Raw genomic sequence first — 25,041 nt, 5'->3', positions numbered from 1 at the left:
CTTAAGGGAATCCAAACTGCCCTTTGCAAAGATGGCAGCTGCAGCTTCCCTACCCTAAATGAAGCCACAGCCACCATCTTTGCAAAGGTCAGCCAGTTTCCCTTTTTACACACCATGGCTGTGGAGGCCAGATGGAGACCTCGGCAGCAGTGGCAGTGATTACAGGAAAGGGTGGTGGCAGGGATGGGAGTGGAGGGGGGTGGCGGCGGCACAGCAGTGGGAGTGGCAGCGGGGAATGACACTGGCAGCAGAGGGCGGGGTGTTTTTTTAATAACCTCCCCACAAATTGACAAATAACTTCATTATTTGTCCCTTCATGGGGGCAACTTTTGATGACTCATGAAGCGGGCATAGCAAAAACAGTGCAACTTTTGCAGGCAAATTGCCTTATGTTAAGAAATCACTGCAGACGTTATCAGCTGCGTACTGCGTTCCATGACTCAAGTGTGCAACTAATAATATCTATGGTGATTTCTTAACTTGGGGCAATGTGCCTCCAAAAATTACACTATTTGCATATTTAGGTGGAGGATTTGGGTCACTGTCTTATAGATTAACGTGTCTCATAGGTTTGTTATGAGACTAAAAGAGGAGAGGAGAAAATCTCTGTGTGTTGGTTTGAACTTCTAGGTGGAATGATGAAGATATAAATGTATCTGATGTCATTCATAAATAAATAAAATTAAAACTTGTTAAAACAAACCATACCATATCTGTACATGAAACTTTTTCCCCACAGAACTCATGGTAAGGTGTGAGGTAGACTAAATAAAGAAAAAAGAAAGAAAGAAATTGCCCCAAAATATCCCAGTGAATTTTGTAGTAAAGCAAGAAATAGAAGCCCAGCTAGTTCTTCTCTCAGCCCAAGCTCTACCCATAAGAGATCTCACACCAGTAATCTTGTGGGTGGCATAAACCATTTGCAAGGGCTTTCCTTGGTCGCTGGGACTGCCATGAAAGCCCCATCTATAAAATGAATAAGTGTTGGCTCCCACATCTCTAACTTTTCCTAGTGCTTACACCTACAGTGAGCAGGGGTGAATGTGGGGCACTAAAGGAGAATAAGCCAATAGAATAAAGGTCAGGAACATAATTCATTGAAGACCCACACTCCCTTTGGTAGCTGTCACTGACACAGTCAAAAGGTCCAGAAACTCTTTGTCTGCAATCCTATACTGACTGATCTGGGATTAGACAAACAAGACTTTATTGAGTAAGTGGGCCTTACTGAATGTAGTCCTTCCCGGGCTTCCATATCATATCCTCGATTAAGGGATGGATAACCTGAAGTACCTGTTTTCTTAGGTTTGAGTCCAGTGACAAAGCAGAGGATGATATGGATGTGGAACTATCTCTGCCAAAACAAATACAGTACAGCATTTTCCTTTCTTAACAATGTGATTCAGGCTGCTGTTGTGAAGCCAAGCTCAAGTGCATCCCAGGTTTATTTTAAAACTGCCAATTAGAAATCAGTGGTACTGGTTCAAATATGGTAGACATTCCATTTTGATGACCCATAACTAATAAATATGTAGAGATTGTTTAGGGTTAGGGGAGAAGAAGCTTAAGAAGCATCACAAAGCTACAATGAAATTATAATACAGAAGCCATAACAGAGATAAAACCTAGAGGATATAAGCAATGAATCTGCATTTAATCTTATTGAATGACAAAGGGAATGCCACCGCAGTTTTGAAATGTAAAGCAGTGGTGGAAAATGCTCTTATATTTGCTGAAAAATAGACATGATAAAACATTTCTATCTAGTGAACCTATTTTGCAATGTCTAATACAACACTCAATAATGGATTGTAATCTAATTTATATTGCACTATTGGGAAGCCCTTCAGAGGCAGTCGGTCTTCAAGAGTGGTCTAATGACATTGCTGTTATTGACCTTATCATCAAATCTACATGGAACAACATTGGAGAAGTTCTTAAAATTCATTTTATCAAAGTTATGCAAATCTCAAATACCTCTCTCTCCTGAACTTCCCCAATGGATCTTGGTCCTTTTTTTTTTAAAGTCAACTCCAACAGCCACAAGATCAGATTGATAGTTTTGCCAATTTCTAAAATGAGTTTCATTTCCTTGTGGAAGGGGGAAAGAGCAAAGATAATAATTTACCATAAACTATAAACTGTGAAGTTTAACCTCCGGAAGGCAGTGGAAGACAGGAGGGCCTGGCGTGCTCTGGTCCACGGGGTCACGAAGAGTTGGACATGACTTAAAGACTAAACAACAACAATAAACTCTGAAAAGCTCACTTCTAGATAGATGTTCTGTTTCAAAATGGCTGAAATAGCCTATCTGACAAGCAAGAAACAAAGTTTGTGTGCTTATCTATTAGTCATATGATCATATGAGCGCACATTAAATGGAATGTGCATTCACATTATATCTATACTCATCTAGACACTTAGGGTGGTTCACACAAAGAATGTAAGAGTGAGGAAATCATGGGCTACTTATTTTATTTTATTTATTTATTTATTTATTTATTTTATATCCTGCCTATCTGGTCGGTTAAGACCACTCTAGGCGGCTAACAGCATAAAATAGTATAAAAAATTTTAAATAGAAGAAACCTTAGGAGAGGGAGGAAACAATAGGAGAGGGAGAGGAGAGGGCACCAGGAATTGTCTGGAGGGAAGGCCTGCCGAAACATCCATGTTTTTAGTTGATTTTAAAAGATACCCAGCGAGGGTGCCACGCGAATCTCAGGAGGTAGGTTGTTCCAAAGGCGAGGAGCCACCGCCGAGAAGGCCTGATTTCTTGTCTTTATCTTCCGGTCCTCCCTCGGCATTAGGCTCCTCAGCCTCACCTTCTGGCTCGCACGAGTGACATGGGTAGATCTTTGTGGGAATAGGCGTTCCGCCAAGTATCGAGGCCCTAAACCATTTAGGGCTTTGTACGTAAGCATCAGCACTTCCACACCATTTATGACTAGATGTTCCTTCCACTGGTGTTGGAGACAGCATACCCTCTGTATAATCAGCTGAGAGGAACACGAGCAAGGGGTTATTATCGCACTTATGTCCTGCCAGTGAGCTTCCTATAGGACCATGGTTGGCCACTGGGTGGCCACATTCACAGGCTTCAGTCCAATCCAGTGTAAATTTTCTTACATTCTAAACCATTGGGGAAAAGATTGGAAAGATTTCTACAGCTACAGGAAGGAAAATCTTTTCAGAGTCCAAAATCTTTTCAGAGTGCAAATTTCGGTAAACAACATATACTGTATATTTCGAGGAATTTATGCAGAGCTTTGCTTCTATAGTTTAAAGTACAGCTTCTTCCAGACCAGATTAGCTTGTTCAGTCTGTTGCACAAGTAAACCTTGTGTTCATTTCCATTTTTGTAAGAGCCATGTATTTTTAGCAATTATGCTCCATCTCAGCAGAAAATGTTCTCATGGCAGGCAGTGCTAAAATTCCCAGCTCTGAGAAATTTGGCATTTAGACTAACACCATTAAAAGTTTATTTCTGATCATTATTGTATTCTTAAAATAGCTATGTCACGTCTTTTGAACATGTGTGAAAGATCAATTCCTAATTATCTATAATTCTTCCACCCAGTATCCTTTATCTCCCACTTTCCTCATTTCAACATATGGCCAATATGTTCTGAATTTACCATTCCTCTGAATGAGCTTCAACCTTAGTGAAAGGTTGGATTTATAAATGTTCCAGCTTTTCCTATAACATAAAAGTCTGAATTTTTACTGAACACTTCAGATTCCAGAAGAACCTGGTGATGTTCTGCTACCTCTGGAACAGGCAAAGCTAGGTATGCACGTTCATTTCAGACAAAGCTTGAACCTGGAGTTGAATGACCCCAAAGTCATCTTTAGAGACATTTTCTACTTCTCCAGAGCTAATAGGGTCTTCTCTAAAGCAGTCAGAAATCAATAGGGTTGCTTGTGGAGAAAGCAGGCCTACTTCAGACATATGGAGGGATACAGACTATCATTTTAACGTAATCACATACTAGGCATATAGATTATCTTAAGAGAAATGTGCACATATGGACCGTATCAGGGCGAAGTGTGCATTTCCATGGTGATTACTGCATGAAGGAAAGAGGCCAGCGGTATCCAATGGGCATAGCAGCCCCCTCCCAATCACTCATGTTAAACCCAGCATTTTTCAGTTGAAAAATATTGAAACAACAATAACGAAAAGACACAAGGCAACCACAATTAGAGGAAGGGAAAGATGAATGAAGAAGAGGCTGAGTTGGCACCAAGGGAGAAGGAAAGTATGCCCTCTGCCTTAGCTATAAACCTCCCTTCCCTTTTCTGCTACAAAGTCATTGATAAAATCATCAGCACTGATACTGTTTAAAAGCCTTGTTTCTTCAGTCATCCAATATCCTGTACTGCAGTAGAGAGCTGCAGCAAGGGGTTGTAGCACTTCTACACCAAGGGTGGAAAATCAGAACAAGGGGGTAGAGAGAAAGGACAGAAAGTGCTGAGATAGGATGAAGAAGTTTCTTTCACCTTCCCCACCCCCACAGAAATAAACTATTTTTAGTCTTTGAATAAGCCTACAGCAGAAAAGAATACTGAGAAAGGGAAAGAATGAGGTGAAATTCCAGATGGAAAGAGGGAAGAGCAATGAATCAGGGAGGTCTATACTTCGTGGCCTTTAAAGCCCCTCACCTTTCTCTTCCCTGTGGCTGCCTTGGGTATCTGCTCTGCTCACTGGTGAGAGCAACGCTTTCTCCTGACAGCTGAAATAAAGGAAGGAAAAAAGGAAAAAGAAAGGCCGGTTCTAGTTGTAATTTACTGTGCTAAGCCACAGGATTTCAGCCTTTGGGTCTCATCGAATCAATTGTTCCTCACCCAAAGTAGCCCAAAGCTGCCTGTCACTTGATGAATTTTCTGTTGTTTTTTTGTTAAGGCAAAAGGTTCTTGTGCTAGCAGGGAGTAGAAGAACCCCAAAACATATATCAAAAGTTGAAGATTAGGTTTAAGTGGCATGGTGGACAAAAATAATAAATGCCTGGAAAATCATAATTGTTCTGCATGGAACTTCCCTGCTTGGCTTTAGCCTACTGAGCGGCCCAATGGTTTGTCAATGTGGCCAAGCAGCATCTGTTCCATATGAGAAAAGTGCTGTAGCATTTTTCATTATTTGAGTACATCTCCACGCAGCCAGAGAAAAGCAGTGAAACTCTTACCAGACATTTATCTAGTCTATGTATTTTACATTTTTTCTTGATAGTATAATGAGGCGGAGGTACTGAGATGAAACATCCCTAACGTTTCCCATAATTTTCCACTTTGCCTCCACCTCTTTTTTTTTTAGTATTGCTTTTGGTTTTTTCCATTGTTTGATGTTTAGAACTTTATCATGGCTATCAATAATCACTATGTCAACTGCAACCTCCTCCCTTTGCCTCGAGATCCTGAAAGAATGGCTCATCGTTTGTCTTTGAGCATATTACGGAGGTGATTGCTGTCTAATAAATAAGGCATCAATTTCTCATTCAGGTTCACTATTTCATGTAGGCTTCTTTCAATATTATTGCTGCATTTTTTTTTTTTGTAATTTGAAGCAGCTACTAAAGATGTTTTCTGGCACTCAAAGACATTTGATTCAGCCTTAGAATTTCACATTAGAAAAGGGTCCTGGGAAAGTAACTCTCAGGTTAGCTTTCCTAATATTCCCCAGCCAACAGTGGGGATTCTGGGAACTGCAACCCAAAAAGTTAACTTTTCCCATGTCCAATATTCTGTAAGAATATTCTCGGTTTTGTTGTGAGAATGGCTGATAGTCTGATTCCAAAGGATCTCCTGTATGGAGAATTAGTGCAGGGAAATCACCCCAGAGGGAGACTACAGCTGTGATACAAGGATTTTTTTTATTTATGCAAATTATGTTATGTGATATGTTATATATTTAATTGTTTTATAGTGTGTGTTGTAAGCCGCCTAGAGTGGTCACAATTGACTAGATAGGCGGGGTATAAATGAAGTAAATAAATAAAATAAATCTGCAAGCAGGATCTGAAGGCTTTAGGAATGGACCTCAACAGATGGGAAACCTTGACATCTGAGCATTCAGCCTGGAGGCAGGCGTTGCAGCATTGCCTCTCCCACTTTGAAGAGACCCAGGCCGAGGCAAAGAGGCAGTCCCAAAAGCAGCAAAATTAGGGAGCTGGACAGGGGACAGACAGTATTTGTCTTCAGTGTAGAAGGGATTGGCCCTCTCGAATTGGCCTTCTCAGCCACACTAGACGTTGTCCCGAGTCCTCTATCCAGAGCACGTTACCATAGACTCTTGAGTAACCTAATCTAAAACCTAATCTAATCTTGGTTTTGACCAACTGATTATTTTCAGAAGCACAAGAGTTTATTTGAAAATACATCCCCATATTGTGCCTCCTGTGAGAAAAGCCAGCCTGTATGACCTTGGGCAAGCTGCCCAGTCTCAGGGCACCCCCAGAAGAAGGGAATGGTAAACCACTTCTACGTATTCTCTATCTGGTGCTGAAAGCTAATAGAGACATCTCCTGAAACTGGAAGATGAGGAACTGGACTTAATACAGACTGTATGTAACTCGTTCTTGAATTAATGCCTTCCACCTCAAAGAAACCTTGCACACAGTGTGCACATTCATCAAACCCTGCAGAGGAACTGGTAGATACAAAGGATGAGAAGAGAATCCTCTGTGTATAGAGAATCAGAGATTAAATTGCTCTGTTAATGTATACTGTGTGATGTATGCAAATGCTTCAAGTACTGTAAGAAGCCAACAATGGCCAGCAGACAGAAAGCATAAAGATAGGCAGTGCTGTAAAGGACTACTATCACAAAATGTTTGTTTTCAGCATAATTAATCAAGTGAACCTTTCAACATAGAAAGCGTATAAAGCCATGTTTAGTCTTTGTACATCAACAACAGACCCAGTCAAATAATTTCTCTTTCCACCTGGGACTCCCTTGCAAGCCTGATGGCATCCAAAGGGTTCACCCATTTCTCCAAAATGTAATCTCATCCATCCATAAAACGCATATAATGTAATCCCATCCATCCATTCAGTTGAGGAGAATTGGATGGGGCTTTCTCAGGAGAAGGCTGCTAAATCCTCCCTTCCTTGCTGCCTAATCAGCAGCAAGGATTACTCCAGATGGGGGTAGCTGGTGGGCAGGAACAGACAGACCAAGCCACTGACATACCCAGCAGGCTGAATAAGAAGAGTACAATATTGCAAACCAGGCTCTGTGAACTTATTCAAATGAATGGCTAAGAAAGCAATTTATATATTTAAAAAGAAGGGGCTGGATATTTCATTTTCCTATGTCTGAAAATCAACATGAAGACAGCAGTCGCATTTAAAATGTTTACATCTTTTTCAGCCATCAGGTATAATATAGGAGAAGTCATCACGGGACTTAATTTCCAAGTAAATATGCATAGCACTATGCGTACAGAGGAAATCTTACAAGGTGACAATGGGATAACTAATCAGAATCTGAGAAAGCACTAATACTTTCAATAATCAACATCAGCTATATACTAATGGCTGAGGTGGCTTATTATTTCATTTATTAAAGACGGCCTATTATTTCATTAACTTTAGCATTGCGCAACAGAAACCGAAAGAAGGATGAAAAATGCTAGTTAAGCCAAGAGCTTTGATTTTTCTGGTAATCACTGTATAATCATCATCATCATCTTAGAACTTCAGAGGTGGAAGGGACCCTATGGATCATCAAGTCTAGCCCCTGCCAAGGAGCCACAGTGGAGAATCACACTCCCAACATCAGACTCCACAGCCAGATACTTAAACACCACTATTGTTGACATCTCTAGGGCACTGTTTCTTAACCAGAAAAAACAGATAAATGTGGATATGCTACACAAATACTGTTTTGGACAAATGAGTGACTTCTCAGAATATTTGGTTTAAAAGCCCTATGTGCCATAGCTGTGAAGTCACAAATACATTTTATTAAAAAGCTTCTCTCTAAGCCAGCATCATGGCTATGCAAACCATGTTTGTTTGATTGTTTGTGTTCCTCCTGGCTTGCCTGGCATCAATCAAACATGCCAGTGTTTAGGAAACCTGATTTGTATCTTTTGCCGTTATCTTTCAACTGTCAACACATTCTACATTTTCACTATCACAGTCAGAATTGACGTTGGAATCTCAGGCAAGTGCTTTGCCTTAATCCAATATTTGTTTCATTCCTGCTTCTTATATTCAATGTTTGCCCAATTCCCAAGTTACCTTTTTTCGTTGTTTGTTATAAGCCTTGCCTTTTCCAAAAGGCTCTCTGTCTTTGGTCCTCTCTTTCTTTTGCATCTATAAATGAAAGGTGGCTGCATGCATGCGAATATCTGATGCTACCCAAGTTCATAGTAATGACCTTTGCGAGACTGCCAGGGAATCCTGAACTGCTAAACTGTTGACTTTTCTAGATCTACTCTGCAAGTCACAGTCATGTGACTATTTGGGATGCAGCATTTCTCATCCAAAAGCCAGTGGCAAATGATGGTTGTTCAGGTTTGTATTTTTTTTTTGCTCAATGCTGCCATTACGGCAGTTCACACGTATACAGAATGTGAAAACTGAATTAATCTAATTTTTTCTTCTTCAAATGTATGTGCAACAGGGATGTTGGCAAGTCTTTGGTACCAAGCCCTAAGCCCCAAGTCTGAGTCCCTATTAAAAACAAGCTCTATACCCCAGAAAAAGGGAGTGAGTGGGTAGATTCCAAGTCATAAGCCAAGCCTAACACCAAGTTGAGTCTGAGTTGAGTCACTGGTGCAATTGAAGTCTGACTTGACAGCAAGCCCTGCGACTCGAGTCCTCATCCCTCGTATGTAACCAATTAGCAATGCATTTCATCTCTATGGGTCTTTTTCAACCTGGGAGAACAGATTTGATCTTCAGTATTTGCATGCAATCTCCACTTCCCTTCTAGACCAGATTTGAACTAGACACTTGGCAAAACTGGTGACTGTTAGGTTGTAGCCAGCTCTCTCTGGCACATAGTGGACAGGCACCAAATGGATTTCCTCTCCCCTCTTGTGTCCCACCATACCTCCCTATATCTGGTCTGTAGATTTAGAGACCCTCTGTAGCAGATTTGGGTGAGCTAAAGGGGGTCACAGTACGCAGAAAAGGAAAGGGAAGTCCCACTGCATAAGCAGATTTCTGATCGCAGTGTTGTGATTAAACTAAGCACACTGCAAAACTGGTAACTTGCTATGAAATTTTCCCATGCATTTGTGAGCCTGCCTGTACAAACACAGGCCAGATCTGCACTGGTATCTACTCTTGCTAGGGAAAAAAATCTGTATTCTATTGTTCTTCTGCTGTATTTGTTTCTGTTGGGTTCTGCAAGAAGCACACTCGCTTTTGTTTGCTTTTCCCTTTGCTTGTCTCTGGTGTGCAAGTTCTTGTAATTTCTACAAGTATTCATCATTCACAACACCTTTACTGGAAGGCATCGGATATACAGAACTTGGAAACTTCCCCAAAACATGAAGCTGTGCTTGTTTATTTTCCACCCATTGGTAAAGGTAGAATGGAAAAGGAGTACCACCTAAATATGCAATGCAACACACCATGAATTTGCAATGCATAGGCATTCCGAAAAGCCTTCTTGGACAAGGATCCTATTTAATTGGCTTTAAGAAGACACTCTTCTCCCACACTGTCTTATGCAGCACCATCTGTGCAGGGAATTAACAATCTGGATAGGCAGCCATGGAGCGCTCACTGCCTCTCTTGTGCTGGATGTTATATAGCGAAGTTCTAACAGTTGCGCTAACTCCAGTGCCAAGTTCATGGGACTGAGCAAACTGAGAAAGATGGAATATAGTGCTTTGGGATCTTTTCAAAGTGCAAGCTACACGAGCCACACAACAAAGCAAAAAAAAAAAAAAAGCACCCATGTGCAGCCCCTAAAAAAGCCCCCATCAGCACCTGTATGGCATGCAATTCAGCAGAAATCAGGCATAAGCCAGAAGAGTATCATAGCCTCTGACCCAAAGCTTGGAAGATGACATTGGTGATGAATGCACATAAGGACATGCTGAAACCATTCCATATTTGCACAGCTGGAGGATGATGCTGGTCTCAAAGTATCGTCCTACCAGTGTTCTGTTATGGATGGCTTCAACACAGCACTATATTCATTCTTCTTAAAAGTCACTTTCCAGGCTCTGTGATCTAAGCAGCTACCATACACCCAATACACTGAGAGAAAGAGAGAGAGAGATAGGTAACCTGCATGCCTTGTTGTATCATCTTGCTCTCTAAATCCAATTAATTCCTGTCCATTACCTTATCATTTTTCTGGGCGAGATACAGGCAACAATGAACAGAAGACCCCACACATACACCATTGCATTTCTCCCTTTCCCCCTTTCTATTCCTATGTCTAGCACTTTATGTAAATAGTTAGGGCACTAATCTTCACTCTATAGAGAGAGTACAGCCTAAATGGAGTGTCCCAGTAAATCGGGCTAGGCCAATCAAGACACCATCTGAGGATGCTGAGCACACATTGATAAGATGTGAACAGGAGCCTATTGATCTTGGCCATTATAACACGACAGCTGCACGCTGTAACAACATAGTTGTACTTGGTAGTATCTCCCCTCCTTCCATTTCCTTACCATTTTGTTGCTTCTTTTTTTCTTTTTCTTTTTCTTTTGCTCTTACGCACAGTAGTGGAATGATCAGACGATAGTATCCTAGTGAATCTCCCCAGCAGACACTAAAAGGATAATAAAAAGATAATTTACTAGCATTCCTTCAGATAATCCATCTTGAATAGATTTTGAACTATCTGCATATGCCTAATTAAGATTCACTAGAGCGTCTGTGGTAGATGTTACTGTATACTTCAGAGTGGAGTGCAGAAATAGAGAAGTGGAAAAGCTCTCTCACTCTGTATTCAGTGGGTTTCATAATAAGGATCAGAGCAGAAGTATAATATTTTTCAAAAGGAAGAACACATCTGTAATTTGAGTACCTATAACAATAAAAATCAGAATGATTGTGGCCGAAGGGAAAAAAAAACCCTTTCAATATATGTGTCTCCAGGAGAAACATATATCCAACAAAATAAAGCTGCACCCCGATTCCCATCTAAGAGTAAGTCCTATTAAATGCAGTGGCCAAAATACTGTTGCTTAGTAAATCTCACCAGAGTAGGTCCATTGAATCAATGGCATTTGGTGAGTCAGCTCCTCTATAAGCTCCATTGATTCAAATGGGTCTACTCTAATAATGATTTCCTTTAGAATAGTAAGTGACAATTAAAGTAGGCCTATTTGAATTAATGGAACTTATGGAGGAATTGATTCACTAAGCCCCCATTGATTTAATGGGTCTACTCTAATGCACCTTTTTTTTTTTGGGATGCAAACCTTAGTGATGTGAAGGGGTTTCAGTGTGTCAGGGAAGCTGAGGGCAATGCCCTCAAGAAGACAGACTCCATTATGAGGCTGGACTTTTAGGGTCATCCAAGGTGGAATGGTCACAGCCAAAACACCAGACTAAGATGCATCCACCCTATTCATGGTAGCTAATGGTAAACCCCTGCTAAACTTTCCTTACTGTGAAAACCCTATAGTGGAACAATCCAAAGCAAAACAAGAGAAGGTGCTGGAAAGCACTCAATCAGCTACTGGGGAAGAACAAAGGGAACATATGAATAGATCTGTCACTAAGGGCACAATGGGATTAAAGCAGAAAGGATGTCTAGTGGCTGACATGTGCAGAAGTGAAAGGAAAGTCTGGTGCTGCACAAAATATAAAATTGGAACATGAAATATGAGAAGTATCAACAAGGTTAAACTGGAAACAAGCAAGAAATGAATGCATAAACATTGCTTGGGAGCAATGAATTAAATTGGGCTGGAATGGGATATATTTGGTCAAACAATTATAAAATGTTCTACTCTGGAAATGACAAACTCAGAAGGAATTGAGTGGTTCTACTAGTGTGGCAAGATGTAGCATGGACAACACACAATAATAACAACATTGAATAATATTAATAATGTTATTAACAACACAATAAATGCATATTTCGAATTAATATTAATTAATCACACTTTCCAATCTTTGTCTAGATTAGTTGATACTGACTTCTTCAGCTCAGTGTTGTTCTAGTCCATATTTGTATGTGCTATCAAGTTGTATCTGACTTACAGTGATCCTAATATTCCTTAAATTATTAAATTAAATTATCTCACTTCTCAAGGTAAGTTAGATATTTAAGGAATATTTTTACCATTACTACCCCCGCTAGTGATTTTCCATGGTTGAAAATATATTCAAATTTAGGTCTCTTGAATCTTAGTTTCTCACTCTATCCCTTATACCACATTAGGGCCATTGAACCTTAGGACTTGGGCCAGGTCACCTTGTCCTTATATCTATACCTTCAGATCTTCTAGAGATGCCTCTTCAGTGGAGCAACATGCTTAGGGTTTGCCATCTGATCATGAAAAATAGATTTGAATGTTGAAGTTCTTAACACACACCCTGGAGAATTCATTTCCTGTGAATAATAGACAATGACCTGCAGTTTTGTAGTTCAATTGATTACATAAAACATAATTTCCACACATGCTCTTCCTGAGGGGGAATCCAGCCTTTTATTTTGTTATTGATCAAGTTATTGTTTTATATATGTTTACTTTACACAGATTTTTTTTCATGATGTTCACTTCTACATTCTTCTATATGGCAGTACATTCATTTGTGCAATGAAATGCAAACTTCACAGTTATTTGTCCCACCACCAGAGACAGAACAGCCACCAACACCCACCAACAAAGGAGACGAGGCGAATGAGATGTAACCTAAAGCAGTCCTCAACTTCTACTTGAAGACATGTGTGTCTGGCTGAAAAATGACATTTGCATGGGTCTTATTACATTATAGTAGGGTAAGGAACTCCAGCTGATGGACAGAATCTGGCCTATAGAGTTCCCCATCCAGCCCAGAGTTCTTTGGTCTTTGCTCTCCCAAAGGCTGCCTCTGAATGGACCCCACCTGTTCTCCAATACTTCCAGGATTTGCTCTGTTATTTCTAATCACTGACTAGAGAAGGCATCAAGGGTTCTGCTTTTAGCACCATTCACCATCCCAAATTGGATGTGTGACTCTGGAAGCCAATGTTTCTAGTGATCCAGGAAGCTGGTCTTGCAGACATTAGCTGAGATTAGCAGAGAGAGAAAGCAAGCTCCATGCTGAACTCGGCACAGAGGAACAAAAATGACTACTGGGGGCGGGGGGGGTAGGAGCTTAATGATATCAGAAATGGACTCTGGGAGTAGTTTCAGAGCATCAAGGGATGCCCTCAGGGCACCTCCAGCATCATTCAGGCCATGATCTCATTATGTATGGGGACAAGGGAATCCAACCTGGGCTCACAACATGCTCCTCAGCCCTGCATTAAAGACTGTGTACTGTACTAATTAATATGGATTGAAGTATATAATGGTTCCCAATATGGTGCAGTGGATAGAGGGATGGACTAGGATTCTGGAGAACAGGGTTTGAATCCCCACTCAGCCATGGTAGCTGGGTGGGAGTGTGGAACTGGTGAAACCATTCCTTAAATATTTCACTTATCTTGAAAACCATGTTAGGGTCACTATAAGCTGGTTCCAACTTGGCAGCATATAACAACAATGACAATCAATCAATCAATCAATAAAAAATGGGAAGCCTGGCTGAATAGCCCAGTGAGTTAGGTAGAGCCAGAGTCTGAGAGCTGAATTCCCCACTGTACATCTCAGGAAAAGAGCCTGCCTGCATAGCCTTCGGCAAGCTGCACAATCCCAAGATTTCTCCAGAAGAAGGTAATGCATATCTAGGAAACCTGGGAAAGTCAGAATTGACTTGAGGGCATATCATCATCATCATCATCATCATCATCATCATCATCATCATCATCATCATCATCATCATCATCATCATCCAACCATTCCTTACTTTTATTTTTGCACAGGCCAAGACTTTATTTTAACAATCTTTTCCTCTTTTATTGTGAGAAAAGCATCCAAACCTTTCCCAAATAGAAAAAAAATCACATATATTAACATACAAATAATGAGGAAAATACACTTTAAACATCTGCTTCCTGGTAATAATGCAAGCTAGTTCTTCTCCACCATAAAACTCTGGGTCTGAATTTACAGTTGTTTACAGTTGAAAATATATGAGGAGAAATATATTATCTGGTCCTGCAGAAAGACAACCTATCAGCAAAACTAAGTGTAGCTGTAACATTATTTTAAGAAACCTCAACTAATCAAAGTCTTTCAGATTAGATGGAATGATGACAGCTTTTTATGTTGTTTTAATTAAATACACTGTAATTTAAACCAGTGAACCATAACAACCTAACGCTTAGTGTTATATCCCTGAGAGAACTTTTAAAATATGTGTATAATTCTGCCTGCAAGGTAATTGAGGGAAATTTTTGTGGGGGTGGGGTGGGGGTAATTAAAGGTTAGACTAGAACAATAGCAACAATATGTCTGTATTCACAGTCTTAGGAAGGGTGCTAAAATCTCCCCTGGAAATTGATTCATGTACCACAGCCATGCCTTTTCCTTCTGTTATTTTTAAAAGGCAACAGACCATATACTGGGAGGTCTATAGAACAAAAGCCGAAGCAGAACAAAAACAACATGATATGTGGCAATTTTCAGACTAGCAAACTAACAGCAATGCCTGTTTGAACATTACCGAGAGGACTGTCACTTGCTGTATTCAGCAGAGTTGCTGTGAAAAATAATTTTCCTCCTGCAATTTGCTTTCTTAGGCCCAAAGAATATGACACTTAAGGAATATTATGAGAAATTAATTGATTTCTCCACATCAGTAGGCAACAAAAATGTTTGTTTTATGCTTCTGCAGAGAGCACAAACCCCATCATTTGACAGTGGCACCATCTCATTATCAGCTTTTAAATGTTAATTATTAATAGAAAGCAAAACATGTATGTATGTATTTATTTATTTCCAGTTCTAGACTGCTCCCTTAATGTTGCCACTCTCTGGGTGGTTCGCAATCCACAACGTTGTCTATCTGTGCGTACACACAGCGTACATGAAACAAAGCTTACACTTTAATGTAGATACAGGAAAGTAAATCCGCAGTTTCCAGGAAGGCCTCAAAAGGCCTGGATAGCTTGATGTCAGCTGTGCAGTTCTGGCTTTGAGGCGTTTAAAATGGCTCTGTCTTAACCGGGGGGGGGGGGGAACGGGACACATTTGAGCACATTTATGATGATTCTGACGGAACAGATCTGGAGCTATCTAATTTGGCCAAACGATAAGGAGGAAATTTGGCATGAAACGGCTATAAAACTCACTTTCTCAAAATGTACTTAACAGTCCCTCCTATATATCATTTTTGGGGCAATATTTCCTATATTGGAAAGAGAAAGGGAGGTACTAAAAACCCTCTTCCAGTGACGGGCACGGCACGGCTCTAACAGCCACAGTGTGTGTACAGAGAGATGCAATGTGAAAAGTGGAAGATAATGTGCTCACAGACTAATGGGCACTGAACTAGACACGGGCTCATTTTTCACATCATGTCATCTCTACGGTTTGAATAAAAAGTAATGGCCAGAATGAGCCTGGATCTATCTCAGACATTATCATTTGCCTCCTCAGTTTTATTTGTGTTGACTTGTACAGTCTAAAAGGATGACAGTCTCTGGGCCTCTGGATCAGTCAGAGTGATAATACGCAGCGCATTTACACCGTTGGTGACAGGTTCTGTTCTCCTGCCTGGCATATGAAAGGAACGCATCTCCTTCCGTCATTTCAAATGCTAGAAACTGACAGAATAAAGAATCTTGCGGAGGGGACATCACAAACCCTGTCTGTTATGATTTTATGAGATAAACTGCAGTTTCTAGGGTATCTTGTTCGGGAAATTAGTGTCAGTCAAACTTTAGCGTGGGGAGGAGGAGGCGGGGGAGAGGGGAGTGGTTTCAGAAGGATAAATAGCAGGGATTGTGAAATGTAGCTTTTGCCAGTTTAGAGCTGCCACAAAATCCAGGCTGTGTTTTAAGTTGCGGGAAGTTGTTTTAAGAACCTCATAATGCTATCAGGTGGCAGTTTAAGGACATCACGTAGGCTTTCTATTCAAGAAAGGGTAAAGAGCAGGGTAGAATCCGAAAAAATTGGGGCAGTGCTAACATTTCAGCTATTTGAGGTGAGGATGAAGATGCTCAGCTGGGCAGAATAAAGACAATCAATCACTGACCTAATGACTTGTGTGTGTGTGTGTGTGTGTGTGTGTGTGTGTGTGTGTGTGTGTGTGTGTGTGTGTGTGTGTGTGTGTGTGTGTGTGTGTGTGTGTGTGTGTGTGTGAGTGAGAGAGAGAGAGAGAGAGAGAGAGAGAGAGAGAGAGAGAGGGTGAGTGAGTGAGTGAGTGAGTGATGTGCTGTTAGGTTCCTTCATACTTGTGATGACCCTAAAGCAGTTTCTGTGGCGAAGTGGGGATTTGAACCCAGGTCTCTTAATTCTCTATCCAAAAACTCTATCCACCCCATCACACTGGATCTGCTCTTGGCTAAGCAAAACCCATGGAAACAAAGGGAAAACGCTGACCACTGTTTTCATCTTTCTGCAGCGATGACATCACATGCCCACATCTGATGGTCTTAGTGCCAGGATGTCATTAAACCGGGCATTCAATTGGTCAGAATCATAGAAGAAAGATGAAATGACCTTCCTTTTGAACCAAGGGTCTGAGAAGGGAAGCAATGGCAAAGAACAGGATTACAAACAGGTGAACATTGACGAGTTTCAGGGTGGGGGAAAATCACTTACACCAACACCACCTCCCTATAAGGGGCTCTATTTTCAGTCTAGAAATTCAAATGGGCAAACTAATTAGTGGCCCAGTTTGCTGGCTGTTTTATTGCAGCCATTTTTTAAAATGTCAGTAACAGTGTATTGTAATGGGGATGAGTGATTTCCCTAAGGATCGCCTGAAACTTCCTCAGGGATGTTTTTCTCTGATCAGAACAAGATGGGGGGGGGGAAGGTGAGATGGGAAGGGAAAGGGGGGAAAAGATGGGGTGATATTAGGCTTGATTGTAAACCCCTTTCCCCCAAATTTAGGGAGGAAGGCATACTGGAAAAGCAACTGCAAGGATGGCTTTTAAAATGAAATTTTCTTTCATTCCTTTTTGCATAACAACAATAAATATGGTTTCAAGATTTCAATCAATGGAGTAATAACTAGTGCCCTCTAAATGATTAGCTTGTAGAGAAACTGTTAAAGTAAATGTCTTCCATTAAAGGGGAATTTATTTAACTTGAAATTCCTGCTTCCAGGAATCTGTCATGTTCTCAAGACTACAGCTTAGTTGCCAGAATCGTTGGCTTCAAGCAAACTTCATATCCTTTCACCCTCAATTACTTCCATAAAGCTTCTCTCTTTAACTCATTGCCAATGATTTTTTTTTTAAAAAAACGCACGCACACACACACACACTAGCGTAAAGGGTGCCTCTATGGCCCTTGTGTTGAATAATGCATAGCAACAAAACAGTGGCAAGTTATGTATCTCTCTGGCTGACATGGAACGAGAACTCCCCACCTTCAGGGGAAGGAGACCTCAAATGTTTTGCTGCTCTTTGATACGAACAGCATGGAGAATATTTCCAACTCCTTATAAAAGCAGTAAGCATCACTGTTTTGTCGTGTTTTGCTTTTTAATCCCTGGGCCTAATGTCCACACACAAACTTCTGCATAAGCCCCTTGTTAGGAACAAGTTACAAACATCTAGTTGCTTGTAACTTAAGTTCTTTTTGCAATAACGAAGACCTAACTTGATTGCATTGCAGAAGTAATTTGATTAATGATAACTTCTAGTCTTTTTGTTATGTGACTATACCACTTAATGTTGGATGTCAAGGAAGGTTATCCCATGGTTCAGGTGGAGTACCTTGTGCTGCACCTTTCTTGCTGTCCTGCACTTTGCTTTGGGTATTATGGTGAGAACACGTCAAATAGGAAGAGTGTGTGTTTTCTACCACAGAGCATCAGATTCTGATATTAAAATAGTTTTTAAGTAACTACTTTTTAAATCAACTTTCCAAGCCCTAGGTGCTGTTCTTTAGCTTATTATTGTAAAGCTTAATCATTTACAGTGGTTTTGTATCTAATTATTATAATATTATGTCACCACATTTTATCATCATTTTTTCACCCAATTTACCTTTTCCTTAATGTTCTTTTGGCCAAAATCCTGTTGATTAGTGTAGTAAACCGCACGGTAGTAGGCCTATTGCATCAATGGGCATTTTGTGAGTCAGCTCCTCCATAAGTTCTATTGGTTCAAATGGGCTTTCTCTAAATATGAATTACTATGATAAAATAAGTCAGTTTCCAAGGTCAAGTTTATTGTATTGGCTAAAAGCCTCCACAATTGTTTAAAATACAAATATGATCAAGTAAAATCATGATAAAATCACATACGTATAAAATAATAAGAGACCCTTCATATCTGGGAGTCCCCCACACAATTGATTGCGATGGCTCTCAGGAAATTGGTGCGGATGTTTCTGGGCGCCTTTTCAAACAGCACTGTTCTGTATGTAATATATGAGTCACAGTCCAAAAGTAACCTGACCACCTTTATCTGAGGGATTTCCTCCTGTAGGGCAGGTAAGTCAAAGTTTGAGTAAGCCCATTTGAATCAGTGGAACTAATTTGATGTACCAAATTTTCATTGATTCAATGGACCTAGTCGGGTGCAATTTACTAATGTAGGCAACAGGATTTTGGCCATTGACTCGGGGTTTTTTCATATTTTTTGCGGGGGGGGGGTTCCTCCTTTGGGGTTGTGAGAAAGGTAAAATTAACAACAGGAAATATAGCTCACAGTCTCAGTTACCATTAGAAAGGAAAATCCAGGTCAGAATCCTGTTGACTTAGGCAAATGCATAAGGGCAATTGTCTAATTCACTGGTTCTTAACCTTGGGTTACTCAGGAGTTTTGGACTGCAACTCCCAGAAGCCTTCACCACTAGCTGTGCTGACTGTGGTTTCTGGGAGTTGCAGTTCAAAAGCATCCGAGTAACAAAGGTTAAGAACCACTGGTCTAAGTCAGTAAACTGTTTTCCTGGCTACCTTTTGCGTACTCATCTTCTTGTTGAGCAGTTGCTCCCTTGAACCATTCACAGGATGGGCAGAGTAGAAAACAAATGTGGGTCCAAATGTCTTATTGCTGAATCATAATAAAATTGTGCACCTACTACATGTACACCCCCATGACGATGATGATTTCCAGTCCAAATCTCTGTTATTCAGCTTCGAGGTCTAGCACTTGTGGAATCAGGACTTTCGTCCACTCCCACTCCTGCTGTAGGTCTCAATAAATCCAGAAATCTACCCATAAGCTTTTCTAGCCCTCCAGAACACATTTTTGGGCTGCAAGTATGGGGGGGCTGCAGGAAGGTGAAGGGACATCTTTGCTGCCTTTCTAGCAATCCCTCCCACCCACCCTTGAACTAAGAGTGAGATTAGCTGATTGCCTTTGGAGCTGGATGGGAATTTTTGGCCTGTATCCTAATTCGCTGTTGGTTACGGGTGCGTTTTCACCCATCCCATTCTTAACTACAGGGTGTGGTCATAAATGCCATGGAAATAATGGTTAGTTAAAATCCTTTTGGTCGCAGCTCTGGGTAGTGTGATGAAAACGTTTGGGTGAGTTCAAGATTGACACGTGGTGCCAAAAATTTGGCCATCTCTCTGTCAGGTTGTGACAATCGGATATCAGATGAGAGGTGGTTTTACGTATATGGTACAATCTCCCTGCCAACTGCCCGCTCAGGGTCATGAGACTCGGTGGGAGGAGTTGGTTGGGGGGGTACCATTTCACAGAGAACGTGCTGTACAGCAGACAGCATGATTCAGAAATAGGAGTTCGCCCTGCTATAGAAAATGTCCGGAGAGCTAGGATTATCCGGACATTGAAGAATATCGCACTACTGTAGGCCCCCTTGCATTTGGGGGGATATAACTTTAAATAGTTAGTAAAGTTGTGGCCCAAGTTTTAAACCCAACACCTGTGTCTTGGCTCATTATTTCCAGGCTGGGTGGGCAAAATGTATTGTTTCATTTATGCTTTGTAGGTTGTACTCTTGATATATTTTGGAAATTGCTACAGTCCACAGCTAATGCAAATGATGAGAACTTGCATACCACACTGGCATAGTGTATTTGCTGCAGAGTAGCATAGAGCCAACGCTGTAGTTCTCACTGTTTGTGGTTGTGCACACCAAGTAGTTGATGATAACTTTTGAAAACTATTGTTCCTCACAGAGAACTTTTGCCCTGTATAATGACAGTGTTTCCCACAGATTAGCATACAATCCAAAGAAACACTAGGTATTTGAGGGCAAAAAATGATCTAATTGGGCACCCTTGCAGGTAACAGGCTCTGAGATGCCTGATTGTTTCTCGAATAAATGGCACATATCTGAGTCTTGGTAAGATTGCATTTATTTTTTCATTATGTGTACCAGGTTCTTCTAACGCATCCAGAAATAGTGAGAGATGGGTAAGAAAATGAGAGAAGCTCCAAAGAATCTGGTAATATATTTCTTAGGCCCTGTCTGGACTGGCATATAGATCAATAAAGTATGTGGATCACTGTTGGTATGGTTCGATTTGAACCGAATGATGGTGTCCACTCGTTTCTACTTAAATTGATCCATCCTGCCCCTTTAAGAGCAGCCACACACCTTTCTGGCACAACCCTAGGGCATGTATTCATTCTGATAAAGTTTAGCACAATCTTCATTATCTCATTATACAGCCTGTGTGAATGGCTAGCTTGCACCAAACTGGTGCTGTGGGTGGCGTTATCAGAGGTGACAACCCTCTGACGTAATACGTAGGCTGTGACATTAAAAGGGAGGCTGAAGAAAACCTCTCTTTTGTTTTCCTCATCTTTTACTATTTCCTTAACTGACAAACTGCAATTCTAACGCTGTGGTAGGTGGATGCACTGCAGCTCCATCAGAGTCCCAACTGAGAAGAAAAGCTGGAAAAGGAATGTGTGCGTTACCTACCTTCCATCTCCCCAAGGATTATTCCCTGTAACAGTGCCGTCATTACAAGCTTGCCTCACCACAGCAGCTTCCTTACTCATAAGTAAACTGGGTACACATTACAAGTGGGTAAACCAGGTAAACTGGCAATCCAAAGACTTGTGCGGACTCTTCTCACAAGAGGATAAACATCCCCAGTGTAAATGGTAGGATCACTCAGGGGAGATCAAATAGATGACACTGAAGTTAAGGACCTTTTAAGTGTGAACCAAACATATTCAGATGCCTCTGTCTGGAGAGGCCCTTAGCATAACCTCCCCATTCCCACCTGCTAAATGTGAATGCATGATCTTATGGCTGCATTAGGAATGAATGACACATAGGAGAGCCTAACAGTTGGAAAGGCAACTACCAAGGTAAACTGGGTATATTTTGTCATAAGTAGAGGCAGTGGAAGCCACTAAGTGGTTACCAACGTAAAGCAAAAACATCTTTAACCTCAGTGACCTAACGGTGGTATAATTTGGGGGGTAATTGCACTGGACATGCCACTGTTCTTTAAAAATGTCTCTCTTCGTAACATACAAAGAGTATAAGGTGTGATTCCATACAGTTTCTAGGCACAATCCTAACTCTAGAATATCCTTTAAACTTTTGTTCTTCACATGCTGTTTTATTCGGTTAGCCAACATCATAAAAAGCAAATGTTAATTGTTTCCTTCAGCAGAAGCAGCAAGACAAATAAAAACATCTCTCTCAGCCTGCTCCCACCCTTCCACTCCAAGTAGTAAAGCATGGATTTCTGTGCCACTCATCGTCTCATCTGTTAATTCAACAGCTCCCTTCACAAGTGAATGACTGTGTCTGTTCCAGGAGCTGCTGCACAGCCTTGTACATCCTGGTTGCCAAGCTGCTGGGTGGGCAGGAAACAGAATATTTTGCAAAATGGGAGATACAGATGTTACAAAGGCTCCAGCATGAAGGACTCAGGCACATTTGGTAGCACTTCATTTCTAAACCTCTGTTCACTTCCCAGAAGGATTGTACATTGGAGCGGAGGTATCTTGTTGTGAATGTTGAGTTTTGTGTCAAGCATGTCACCATCATCAACAAAGATCCTTTGCCAAGCCATTAGGCCAAAGGAACAAAAAAAAAAAAAAAAATTAAAAAATGTGTCTGCTTCTGTGTTTTAGAGAGCCATGGAAGAGATTACAAGAAGTTGTACCCTCTCCCTGAGCAAGGATCTGCGAAGATCCAGCTAGAGAAAGCATAACAGGAAAAAGAGAGTAAATACAGCAGATAACAAAGAGGGAAACACTCCTGGCAACTGTGGCAGTGCTGTAGAAGTGAAGAGTCTGGTAGAGAGACTGGTAGAGTCCCACGTTCTTTGTCATTTTGCCATCAGTCTAACTCCCACAAAGTCTAATCCACACAAAGAGGTCCAAACATTATTATTTTTAAAGACATGCCCATAAACAATTGCTTGATTCCAGTACAATTAGCAGGGTGGAAATGGGGTTCAGGGCCCACAGGATCGGTACCATTGGTTTTTTCCCCCCCGTTATCACTGGCAATGTTACCATCTCCGATCCTCCCCTCTAGCTCGCCTCTTCCCTTTGAGCTTCGCTGCAGTTTTCCTAGTAACAGCTGCCAGAGATGGGGTGGTAGGGAATGCTTTTCTCAGCCCCCCTCCCACTGCTGTGTGCTATCGCTGTCGGGATGTGAAATATTTCTGGGGGGGGGGGGCTTGATCTTTGGTAGGCAAGTAGCCCATCAGATTTACAAACTGCTTGCTCTGGGTAGAGTTGAAAAAGATGGTATTGATATGGATCAACACAGCTGCTGGCACTTTTGGGCTTTCCTTGCCAGTGAAACTATGGAGACTGTTATTATGAGTTCCTGCACGTTGAGTTATACTAGTGCACCACTGGCTGTTGGAGATAACCAACCCCTGAAACATTTCACAGGCAAACATAAAGACATATTTGTTGTAGCCCTGTAACACCTCAGACCAAGAATCATCACTTGATCCCTGCTATGTTGTGCTGGCAGCAGTATTCTCCCTGCTACACGTGCTAGTCATCACAATACAATTGGCCTTCAACTGATCTAAAAGCCTAAGGGATGGCAGTTGAGAAATTCTTTCATTAAGAGAGATTCTAAAAAATACATTGTTGTCCTCCAGTTGGTTCACCATAGTTCGGCTGCTGTTGCATGAGAAATAGCAGTCCAAGCACTGTGTGACATGTAGGTGTTCATGACAAATAGGAAGTTATTTCTGTTACAATTTGGTTGCATTTTGCCAAATCCATTCTGCGTTATTGTCCTTGTTTTGTATGTGTTTGCAGGACTTTGTTCTTGAAGGAATACGGTAGTGGGGGGATTTTTAAAAAAAAACTCTCTCACACACACATAAATAAGTGTTTTATAGATATTTTTAAATGTATGCATTTCTATGTATTCTGCTATTGACAGAAGTGTGTTTGTGGGCCTTTTTTCAATTCTATGAGCTTTAGCCATTTGCATTTTAAAAAATGGATGCATGGTTTCACACATATTTTGGTTTTCTGGAACTCACCGCAAGCCTTGCAAATGTACAGATTATGTCTCAGTCACCATAAGTTTCCAAAATGTGCAATGAATACATACATTGAAAATTATGGACCCAAAGAAATCCTTTCCCACCCCTAACATAAACATGGAAAGACAAAGCCTGTACTCCCTACTCCAGGTTTCCTAGTTAGAGACCAGATTTGGGTGAGATGCTGAGCCAGGAAGAACGTGAGGCAAAAACTGAGATAAAATACCACACAATGCTTTTGGGGATGGGTTTGGGGGTGTGGGGAAGGTAGACGGGAATGGTTGTTGTGGGTTTTTCGGGCTCTTTGGCCATGTTCTGAAGGTTGTTCTTCTTAACGTTTCGCCCGTCTCTGTGGCCACGAAACATCAGGAAGAACAACCTTCAGGCCAGCTAGAGCCTTCGAGAATACGTAGACTGGAATATTGGCATAACCAAATTTCACATCTTATTAAGGAAACCTATAATGATTCCACCCACTATTTCTTTTCAATGAGAGACTCACTCTGTTTGTCTCTTATTGTTCTGCCCATGGATAGCACTTTCCATCTTTAATCTGTATTATGTTTGCTTCACATTTTTGAAAAATCATTTATAACTCCCAAAAAGCAAAAGCTATCCTCCATTTCCCTGACCCCCAACCTCCTACAACACAAACTTTCAGTGCTGTTGTCTTGGACTAAATGTGCTCCTTTTGGGCCAGCTAATTAGAAACACAGAGGACTCTGAAAAACACAACAGCTTTAGCTCCTAGCCTGTACCCTCTGTGACAAACACAGAGCAGCTGTAGGGCAATTATGCCAAGGGTAACATGGTTCCCTGAGGAACATCCCTGGAAAGGGAGGAAGCGAAGAAGGAACAGTCGGTCGGTCAGACCAACAGCAAGGATGTTCTCTCAATCCAAAGGTCTCTGAATTTCATTTTGTGCTGATTCTGTGAGTATTACCATCATGCCCATCCTGATATGCATTCTTTATTTTTGAAATTATATTTATTCCAGTAGTTTGGAATTACATTTATTCCAGTAGATTACATTTACTCCGTAAAAATAATAAGCATCCCTAATTCTGAAACTGTGATGTCTTTGTTTGTTTTTATTTATTATTTATTAATTTAAATAAAGAAGAGCCAAAAGGCAGCTAACAGGTAAGACAATAAATTATTACAATATTAAAAAGAATTGAACAAATATATTAAAAACAACAGATGAAAAAGAGTACTAATAACACATTAAAAGCAAAAAAAAGCACAAACAATCCCATTTAAAAAAACCTTCTGAGACAATCAGTCTCTAAGGGAACACCTACTTGAAGAGAAAGCCCTTTGCCTGCTTGTGGAAGGACAGCAAAGATGGGGCCAGCCTGGCCTCCTGTGGGAGAGAGATAA

The 25,041-nt window shown here is 40.9% G+C and overlaps 1 long non-coding RNA gene across 1 annotated transcript in view; it reads right to left on the bottom strand.

The window, feature by feature from the left end:
* Positions 1-231: 231 nt before the first annotated feature.
* LOC144583175 (uncharacterized) overlaps positions 232-25,041 on the bottom strand; it is a 68,243-nt gene continuing 43,433 nt past the window's right edge. Inside the window, exon 2 of the long non-coding RNA XR_013536823.1 lies at positions 232-10,744. This is a non-coding gene — a long non-coding RNA (uncharacterized LOC144583175). The remainder of the gene's footprint in view (positions 10,745-25,041) is intronic.

Source organism: Pogona vitticeps, chromosome 1 (genome assembly GCF_051106095.1).
Source record: "Pogona vitticeps strain Pit_001003342236 chromosome 1, PviZW2.1, whole genome shotgun sequence".
NCBI classification, from domain to species: Eukaryota; Metazoa; Chordata; class Lepidosauria; order Squamata; family Agamidae; genus Pogona; species Pogona vitticeps.
Note: the sequence above shows the minus strand (reverse complement) of the source record. Positions and strands in the feature narration are given on the sequence as shown.